At 39.7% G+C, this 9,429-nt stretch overlaps 1 protein-coding gene across 1 annotated transcript in view; it reads right to left on the bottom strand.

Moving 5' to 3' along the window:
- The window catches only part of ANXA1 (annexin A1), a 190,630-nt gene extending 188,911 nt beyond the window's left edge, over positions 1–1,719 (bottom strand). Inside the window, exon 1 of the mRNA XM_055141731.1 lies at positions 1,095–1,719. The gene's annotated coding sequence lies outside the window, so the exon portion shown is untranslated. The remainder of the gene's footprint in view (positions 1–1,094) is intronic.
- Positions 1,720–9,429: the final 7,710 nt, after the last annotated feature.

Consider the following 9,429-nt stretch of genomic DNA (forward strand, 5'->3'; position numbering starts at 1 on the left):
TACTAAATGATAAAAATATTTTAAAGACATTGGAAATATATGAAGCCATGAATCACTAATTTAAATTTTTTAATGAACTGTTTCTTATCAAATTAAACATATGTAGTATTTTATAAGGCAGAATTTTACTTATAGTATAATATATTTACTGATTATTTTGTAATGATAGGATGTAAAGTAGAAATATTATTAAAAATATTATTGCTGGAGACAAAGAAGGTCATTTTAGGTAGATTAAAAAATAAAGGCGTTGAAAATTGGAAAAAATAACCACATGCATTTTAGAATGTTAAGAATGCACAGAATTTTTATTTTCTTTCTTTTTTCTTACATTTCCACATTTTTAAAAATTGGCAGCTGTGGTCTCTGAGCCTGCCAGGAGTGATCTCTGAATGTTGCCGGGTGTGGCCCCAAAATAAACAAACAGAAAATTTAAATTGGCTGGTTTTACTTTTATCAGTTAAGAATTACACAATCACATTAAAAATAGAACCATTTTTTTTGTTAAAGAGTTAGCAATTTAAAATTGTAAACAAAAATTCTATTTCAGCCAAAAGCTATGCTTCTTATCATTTCAAGACTACTGGTCAGTTTAGCTTTAAATAACAATTAGAAAGCTCAGCACCTCAATAACTAAAAAAGTCTTTAGTCTATCAGTTATAACTTTATTTTTTTAAAAGTAATATTCTCAATGCCATAGCAAAGAATGACCATCGCATAGTATCATATCACTTCTATATGATGTGATATAATAACAAGTAATAATAATAGATAAATAAAATTTATTCAACCTATGTGAAAGAAATGTGCATACCCATTTTTATAACTCGTCCAAAGATGCTAACACAGCTGGTTATACACAAACAATATGTGATAATCTAATAAAAGAAGGGGAATTAAAATCAGAGAAGTAATTTCAAAGTCTGAACCTCAAAAGTTCTTCCATTTTAATTAGCTATAGCTAAATTTTCCTGAGAGATTGCAAAAGTCTAAACCAACAATGAACAGGTTCTACCATCCTTGTGGAAGAACAGCTAGAAAAGGTACATGCACTCTGGGAGAGGGGTTAAAAATCAATGCATATATGTGAGTACCATTACCCATGCTCTCTTTCTCATTCTCGCCAGAATCTTATGTCAGAGGTGTTTCTTCTTTCATTTCCATCAGTCCTCTTTCTTACTGCCACTAGAAACCAAAGCTTAATTTGACTTTTAAATACACATAGTTCTTCAGAGCTGAGGCCCATGAATTAATTGGAATCATTGCTAAAAGTTTTCAGAAGTTCCGTTTTGTCAGATTCATGAGATAGAAATGACCAAACTGTCTTCTTACAAACTTCATTTCAAAGCAGGTTTTAAGGTTAAAACAAGTTAAAAGGCTGAAGCTGGAACTGATGTTTGAGCAAGCAGAAAAAGCATATTATATCTAAATGGAACATTTCCAGCAACAGGAGATCAAACATGCGTTCTCGCCCTCTTCTTGTCCTTCAGCCCCATAGGGAGATCCAGGTAGGATGCCTACGTCTCGGTTAGTGGACTCTAGCCAGAGGCTCCTGTCCTCTGAGTAGCAGTATGGGTTCCTTGTCTCTACTTGTTGAGTTGATCTTCTCATTTCATTGTGAGTACCTTCATAGGATGGAAGAGTATTCATTTTATCTCCTTTCCTATATCTGCTTTGAGGAACTTGCCTTGAGGTATAAGAGTTTGCATTTAAAAACAAGACAAAATATCCTACAGACAATTTTACTCTTGCTAGAGATTTTTTTTTTTTTTTAGCTTTCTATAAACTCCTCCTAAAAGACATGGTACTGACTCATTTGCTTTGAGGACATATTTGTTGTGGCCAAATTTTTTTATAGCGTTTTGTTGTTAATCTTAGATTAGCAATGTTGCTTGGCAACACAAGAGCCGCCTAGATATTTTCACTTTGACTTACCTACATTCAGATTTTAAACTTTTCAAAAGAGCAGATGGTTTTTAAGGTTTATCATTTTACATTTGTAAGAAAAAATATACTCATTTCTAAGTTATCCTCCTAGAATAAGATATTTAAAAATTTTGTGCTAAACAATTCCATTTATATCTATGTTAAATGTCCTTGCAATTTCCTCCAGTCTCCATCCCAGCTGTTCTCATCACAGCCCACACTCAAATCTCTCACTTCTCCCTGTATGCATTTTTATTTGTAATTTCTGCTCTACATAGGAATATGAAATAATTCAAGTAATGTCTCAGCCTAAATTCATAATATACATGGCAGAGAAAGAAGAGAGAGAGGGAGAGACAGAGAGAGAGAGAGAGAGAGAGACCAATTTGCCATTCAAGAAATTGGTTTTTTCTTAGGATAAGCACTATATTTTATAAGACTTTTGGATAACATTGGGTTGTCCTTGCTCCTGCTGCAGGAAGCTTAGGTTTATTGAGTTACTCTTACAACAGTGCTCCTGAGGCACACCCAATTTCATTAAGCACTAATAATCCTATATTATTTAATATATTATTTAATATATTATTTAATATATTATTTAATATGAAGAGCTTTACTCTTTCCTTTATGTCACTTGCATGGTTTAGCAAAGTCCTTTTTTGTATAGATACAGGAAGACAGTTGATGCTATACTTTTGTAACACGGGAGTTAATTGACTCCAAAATAATATTTACTCCTGAGCATCCATATTTACTTGACTTAAGCCTCAGTTGCCCTTAGTTCCTAGCACTCCAAAAGCAGGATCCCGATATAGGGTCTGGGTGGACCCAGGGCAAGCTGTAAACTACCCTGGCATCGAAAGGGTACAAGCTAAGCACCATAAGTTTAATAAGTTAAGAGCACAGCAGGTAGAGCGTTTGCCTTGCATGCAGCCAACCCAGGTTTGATTCCTCTGCCCTTCTCAGAGAGCCCAGCAAGCTACCGAGAGTATCTCCGCCCACACAGCAGAGCCTGGCAAGCTACCTGTGGCATATTCATTATGCCAAAAACAGTAACAAGTCTCACAATGGAGATGTTACTGATGCCCACTAGAGCAAATTCATGAATAATGGGGCAACAGTGCTACAGTGCTACTGTGTTCATACAAAATGACTAGAAATATTATAAAAAGTAAATGTAGTGTGACTGTTTAAATTGATTACTAGCTGAGGAGAGGAGAAAGCAGTACTCCCTAGATGAAATCCCACCCTTGAACAGATCTCCTAAGTAATCTAGAGTGCTAAACCCTCAGATGAATTAATCTCCTAGAACTTTCCCTGAAGTTTCATCACAACAAACAGGCTTTACACCTGTTTGTTGTGATGAAAGCATTCAACCCCACCTTTTGTGTATCCTCACCCTTCATAATTTCTATATAATTATGCTGTAAGGGGAAAGAGGAGACTAGAAAGATGGTGACTGTGGGACCATGGAGGACTTTGAGTTCTACGAGAAGACTAGGATCATGGAACTACGTAGTCTGGGACTGCGATGAAACTAGGATTGTGCTGTAAGGGGAGAGATCCGACTACGTTGGGGAGGAGAGAGAAATAAACTGACTACCAACAAGCATGGGGTACAGTTCCCCTGTTTCTGTGTTCTCCAGTCCTCTGTCAATCCATCACCATGGGCTAGCAGGGGAACGGCTCTTAGCCACTGAACACTGGAGTCCCGTGCCCATGCCAACACACCTTCCTTTTAAAACTCACAGATAGTTACCATATATACATATATATGTACCATCATCATCTTGTTGATCGTCGAATTTCTTGAGCTGTCTCAGTAACGTCTCCATTTGTCCTAACCCTGAGATTTTAGAAGCCTCTCTTTATTTGTCCTTCCCAACGATGCTGCATTGGATGCTCTTTCAGGGTCAGGGGAATGAGACCCATCACTGTTACTAATTTTGGCATATGAATACACCATGGGGAATTTGTGAGGCTTTCCCATGTGGGCACTCGGTAGCTTGCCAGGTTCTCCCAGAGGGAGAACTAGGCTATAAGATGTCGCTTCCGGGAGCTTGCTTTTATAATCTCTGGATGTTGACTGTGATGGAATTACATGGCACTGGGGGCAGTCCCTGGGTGTCAATGCCTAGCTACTGGAGAATGGGGAATCTGGGCAGAAGAGGCCCAGTCCAGATCTGAGCAGGCTTGGAGGTCTCAGCCCCGGTCCCATACACCTGGTATTATATATGCATGTTAATGTATATATCCTTTTGTGAATATTCTCAAGATTCAAACACAATTAAATGAATAGAGTGAACATTTAAGTTGACAAAGAACTCCAAAGTTGACAAAGAACTATAAAGAATTCCAAACAAAGATATGTTCAACAAATACAGATACAAATAACTTTTTTCAGATTTATTTGAAAGATATATGGAAATAATATACCAATTATGCAGTAATGTATAAACACATATATACTATATCTCTCCACACATTTGGACAGGCCTCATGCATGAAGGTACGGCAGAGGAACCCAGGTGTGTATAATTCCATCAACGGCCAACATCCAGAGAGACTTAAAAGCAAGCTCCCAGAAGAGAGTGATGCAGAGTCTCTTGCCCGCACGCCTGGCTGTCTTCCCCGGGGCCCCTCAGAGGGGATGGGCTCCAGCTTCCCTCCCCACACCGAGCAGAGCTCCCGGCGGCCGAGGACCACCGGAATCTAGCTACAGCCATGCTGGAGGCCCCTCTCCATACGTTCGGACAGACCTCACGCATGAAGGTACCAGCAAAGGAACCCAGGTATGTGTATTCCCATCAACAGCCAACATCCAGAGAGACTTAAAAGCATGCTCTCAGAAGCATGCGGCAGCTTTATCTTTAGCCTGCTTCTCCCTTTGGGAGAAACTGGCAGTCTTCTGAGAGTTTCCTGCCCACATGGGACAGCCTTGCAAGCTTACCACGGTGTATTCATATGCTAAATCCAGTAACAAGCTGGATCTCATTCCCGTGACCCTGAAGAGCCCCCAGTGCAACATCGTTGGGAGGGCCAAGTCCAGATGGACTTCTAAGATCTCAGGGAAAGGACGAGATGAGATGTTACTGGGCCCATCCGAGAAATCGGTGATTAACCGGCTATCGTGATCATGATACTATATTAATATTGTTTTTTTGTGGATTAATCTCTGTATAAAAATAATTACTAACTTCAGTTAGTATTGATAAATAAATATATAACTGGTATATTATGTCAGTGTTCTTCAACCTTTTCATAACTGTGGACCAGCACTGCTTTGTAGATGGGTAAAATTCTTTCTTTAAACTTTTAACAATAAATGCATACTACCATTACAAGGAAAATAAGCCAATTAGTCTTTTGCTTCAGTGTTGCACAATAAACTAAGTTGACTGTCAATTTCATGCTGCCTGGTTATTAACTATTATTAGCCAGCTATATCATCTCCAAATCCATTCTTCTGTCTGCTATTATTTTATTCTGAGTTGATAACACTTCAAATAATCTTTCCCCTTCTCACCAGTTTCCTGTGTCTGCCAACAACAGGGGCATTAAAGAAAACGGAAAGGCTAAAAGGAATGTACATACAACTATTCCTGTTTATCTGTGCAGGTGCCCTTTCATCAGTGCTGCCACATTCCAGGCTGAAGCAGCTCATTTAAGCAACTCCCCATCTTCTTCCACTGTTCCCAAAGCAACCTCTCATCCTCTCTGGGCAGTATGAGCATAAATATAGTAGTGCTTTCTTCCAATCAATATCTCTTTACTGAGTCATCCCTAAAGCTTCCAAGTTTGAGTGTGGATCTGAACATGAGAGTCTCTGCAGTAACTTTCAAGTCGAGTCACTCTTCTACTGTCAGACCAAAGCAGCAGATTCTGCTTCAGTGTCTCCTTTCCATAAATATAAGGAAGTTCTTTCTGGCTAAGAAAGAGAGCTTAGTTTGCGGGCTGGAGCGACAGCATAGCAGGTAGGGCATTTGCCTTGCACGCGGCCGACCCAGGTTCGATTCCCGGCATCCCATATGGTTCCCTGAGTGCTCCCAGGAGTGATTAATTCCTGAGTGCATGAGCCAGGAGTAACTCCTGTACAATGCCGGGTGTTAACCAAAAAGAAAAAAAAAAGAAGAAAACACCACAGCTCTATTAATTCAACAGTTAAAACTATAATCCAACCTTTTATGGCTTTGAGTCAACATTTAAAGACAGAGTTAGCCACACAGACTGGAAAAATGACATCAATTTTCAAAGGGGACTTCAATAACTTTTAATAGAGAAGACAGACACAGGGCTTGTCTACTAGAATCTCTGAGCACCAGTTTATGCTCTAAGGTCAAATAATAAGAGTTACTATAAAATTAGAACAAACAAATTGATTTATTTTGTGGTATAATTTTATTGAGTGTATTGTGTAATACAATAAATATACATGCCTCTCAGAGAGCACAGCAAGCTACCTAGAGTATTCCACCAGCAGGGCAGAGCCTGGCAAGCTCCCTGTGGCATATTTGACATGCCCAAAACAGTAACAATAACAGGTCTCATTCCCCTGACCCTGAAAGAAGCCTCCAATCGTTGGTAAAGACGAGTAAGGAGAGGCTGCTAAAATCTCAGGGCTGAGACGAATGGAGATGTTACTGGCGCCTGCTTGAGTAAATCGATGAACAGTGGGATGACAGTGATACAGTGATATAGTATTGTGTGAGAAGTCAATTACAATTTGAGCCTTAGATTAAAATTATCAGGTGAGACTGAGAGAACTTGAAGAGTAATTAAAATCCCCAAAGATGGATGCTATGACCCTTTTTAGTGATGCCAAGGGTCCTGGAACTTTGTATATTCCTTTGATCATCAGAAAGAGTGGAGACGAATATAATAATATCATCCTTCCAAATAAAAGTACAACTTTCAGTTTTGAGTAGATATGTGTATAGCTGCAGAGTCATCAAAAGGCAGACATAAAGCCATTTCTTTTCAACTTTCAACTTTTTCATTCTGTACGCAGTTGAGGTTCTACAGTGTACATTTTCTTTACAAATTGTGTCCTTCTCAATTCTGCCTGTAGGAGGTGCTAGATGGAGAGTGGAAGGCAAGAGGATGGAGGAAGGACAGATTGTTGGCTATTTGCTGCTTCTGCACAGCCCTAGCTCTAGCCGTTTTCTTTGGAGACTCATAGGAGATAGAAAAAGCCCTCAAGAGAATCCAGCAAGATAAGCCATATCTTCTCCAAGTGCTTGAGCTCAGCTCTATGAACCCTCCACCCAGTGCTCTCATAGACCTAGTCTAGTCCTCATTTCAAGCCCCTGTGGATTACTATTTCAATCTCTCTGCTCCCTCAATAGGTCAATTTTTATCTTTTAGTTATTACCTGTAACAATTTTCTCTGTTTAAAAGCAATTAGTGTATGTTCAGATTTTCTCTCTGAATTCCGTTTGTGCAAGTAGTTGTCAGGTATTTTAGATATATTTACTTTTCACAACACCCACAAGAAAATATTAGAATCTAGTATCATGGGACCAACAAGGCTGAATTTAAGCTTAATTGTTCTTAACTTATTTATGGTCACAAAAGAAAGGACTATTAAACCTTTCTAATACTAAACCATCTAATATTAAACCTTTTTAAAACCAACCCAATCAAACCTGAATTTGATGGAACCAAAGGTCTAACAAATGCTGGATGGATAAATGAACATTGTGTATAGCTTGACAATGCAATATTATTCAGCAATGAAAAAGGAATTATATATATACATGAATCTTGAATATTTTGATTAATTTAGATGAATTTTGAAATTGTGTGAAAGAAATTGTGTAAAAAACTAAGCCACGGGGCGACCAGGAAAAGCCCTGGTGACTCTCCCGGTTGGTCGCCCCCGGGTGTTCAGGAGGGTCGGTCCCGGGCCACTCTCCCAGCCGGAGCACCCCAGGCCATGGGGCAGATCGTGGAGGAAACGGAGAAAACGAGGGCCAATCCAGTTGATTGATCAGTTGTCGTTTATTTCATTCTCCTTGTCTCTCCTTCCGCTTCTCTCTCGGTTCTCGATCTCTCCCTGGATCTCCACCCCCAGCCCACTCTTATACAGCCTAGTTAAATTCCCCCCAGCTGAGGGGGTTGGGGCTTACACAGAGGTGTGGTCACAATCAATAGGGATAAGGTTCTTTTCCCTCAGGGGATGCTTCTCCTACTACAGATTCTCTTTCAGCAGGAGGGTCCACCCAAGGGCGGAGTCCCGTGAGTGTGTTTTTCTTCTCCTCGTCCAGCAAACATATAAGCATTCACAGTATTAATCATTTTGTATGGACACAATGAGAGATGCAGTAAGCTTATAGAATTGCTCTCCTAGGGCCATCTCGTTCTCAGACTACAGTGCTCAGGCCAGATTAGTCTTTCCTATCCCTAGCAGGATCCTACTCTCGTCATTACATTTGGATCATGACAGCATTTGTCCATGATCAAGCTCTTAACTTTTAGTTAAGAATTAGGCACTCTGGTCAGGCCTATCTCGATGCCAGGGTAGCACATAACTCACCGCTTACCCTGGATCCATCCTGTCCCTCGTTGGGACCCTGTTTTTTGGGTGCTAGAAACTGAGGGCAACTGAGGCTTAAGTGGAGAAATCAGATGCCCGAGAATGAATAATATTTGAAGCCAATTAAATCCCAAGTTACAAAAGCATAATATTGTCTTCTTGTGTCTATACAAAAAGAACATTGCTTTAAAGTAAATTATTCAAAAGACATAAGAAGAGGAGAAAGGCAATATTAACTTACAATCTAAGTTCAGTGTCCTAGAAAGGTCTGACCTTACAAATTAACAGAGTCAGATTAGGGGGAAAGATGATTAACTGGTTTTTTTTTTTTTTTTTTTTTTTTTTGCTTTTTGGGTCACACCTGGCGATGCACAGGGGTTACTCCTGGCTTTTGCACTCAGGAATTACCCCGGCCGTGCTCAGGGGACCATATGGGATGCTGGGATTTGAACCCGGGTCGGCCGCGTGCAAGGCAAACACCCTACCCGCTGTGCTATCTCTCCAGCCCCTGATTAACTGTTTTGAGGAAGAGAACATAGAGAAGTGATTACAGCTAAACAAAGGGATGGGAGTGACTCGGGAACACTTTGATGGATGTGACTGGGATAAACTCCTTGTGTCAAGGGGGGAAGGACACAGCAATGTCATTCTACAAAATTGTACCTAAAACTCACATATCTTACAATAAAAAAATAACATTATATACATATATGTCCACATAAATGCATAAAAACAAAGGCTGATTATTTGTTTCCAGTGCATAGGGAAAGAAGAGTAACTACTAATGAGTATGGGGTTTGGTTTTGGATGGCAATTTTTTTCTTTCTGTGTTTCTCTTGTTTGGGGACCACATCCAGCAGTGCTCAGAGGCTGTTGTCAGTGTGGCGTTTAGTGTTTCTCCTGACTGTACTCAAGAGACCAGTCAGTGTCAGCATCAAACCTGGAGTTTCCACATGCAAAGCACATGC

This window comes from Sorex araneus, chromosome 1 (genome assembly GCF_027595985.1).
Source record: "Sorex araneus isolate mSorAra2 chromosome 1, mSorAra2.pri, whole genome shotgun sequence".
Classification (NCBI taxonomy): domain Eukaryota; kingdom Metazoa; phylum Chordata; class Mammalia; order Eulipotyphla; family Soricidae; genus Sorex; species Sorex araneus.